Here is a 1,377-nt window from a genome sequence, read left to right as displayed (position 1 = left end):
AACTATTGAGCATGGGGGAATAAGGCTCAGAGTCTTGAGATGGTAAAGTAGGACAGTTCGGTCATCCACGGAATAAATGATGGGAAGAGATATTTGCAATGGACGTTGTACTGGAGAGAGAAGGCAAGTACCAAGTATTCCACAGGTTCCACGCTGGGAAAACGAGATAACAGCCGCCGTAGATCTTGTCCGTCATCGTTCCAAATCCACATACGAATTATCACCGAAAACGACCTGTCACAGGAATACCGTCTTCCAGAGGTCACCACACAACATACCCAGGCAAGGGTTAACAAGAGATCCCAAAATCCACTCCTTCTGATTATACGAAGTGACAATCACACATTCTGGAGCAAACTTGCCCCGGTAGTTCTTGTTCAAGTCTTGCGAAGACTGCCAGAGTAACTGTGTTCTCTCTCTCTCTCTCTCTCTCTCTCTCTCTCTCTCTCCTCTCTCTCTCTCTCTCTCTCTCTCTCTCTCTCTCTCTCTCTCTCTCTCTCTCTCTCTCTCTCTCTCTCCCTCCCTCCCTCCCCCTCTCTCTCTCTCCCTCCCCCCTCTCTCTCTCTGCGTCTCTGTATTTTAATCTGCACACACCGCGACAGCCTGTCACTGACGTCATAGTCCCGCCTCACTCAGGCGCTTAAAGCGACAGTCCACAGTAAACGGAACCTGCGGGTTGGTAACAGCAGAGACTCTCCGAGATCTCCCCTCTTCAGAATAAATCCCATGATATTGTGTATCCCTTACAAACAATGCAATGTTGTATAATTCCCTCAATTACACAACATTTATTGTATTGTGTTTCACACAGCTTGTTGTCCAGGGACTGGGTTCTAATCACGCTGGGAATATGGGTTCGTTGGATTATGCAATATGTCCCACTGTCACGTTCTTGGTAACCCCACATTGTTTTTCTCAATGCCTTTAGTTGATTTAAGGATACACAATTCAATGAAGTCTAAGGATTCTGTACTGGTTGAGAATCTTGATTCGTCAATATATTGTGGAGAATTATTATGAAATCAAAACCGAAGAGGCATCTGAACAAATTACAACTTTACATCAACAGATTTCCACCACCCACTGTAAGCCTAAATTGAGGGAAACAGATTCTACTATATATACTGATAAATGGTTGGTAAGTTGTTTCTTTATCATTACCTGTAATTCATGTACAAAAACAATCCCAGTTAAGTTGTAATTTGTTCAGATGCCTGTTCGGTTTTGATGAGTCTTAAAACAGGTAATTCTTGCAGTAGGACAGATTTATTGTTGGAAACTCATCAAACATTATTTCATACGCAGAGTATTTGTTGATATGTCCAATTCCTATGGGTCCCTGCACACAGCGGTTCAGTTACAAAAGCTGTTAAAATT

The sequence above is a fragment of the Hemitrygon akajei genome, unplaced genomic scaffold (assembly GCF_048418815.1).
Source record: "Hemitrygon akajei unplaced genomic scaffold, sHemAka1.3 Scf000038, whole genome shotgun sequence".
NCBI lineage: Eukaryota > Metazoa > Chordata > Chondrichthyes > Myliobatiformes > Dasyatidae > Hemitrygon > Hemitrygon akajei.
This window is presented reverse-complemented; position numbering follows the sequence as displayed.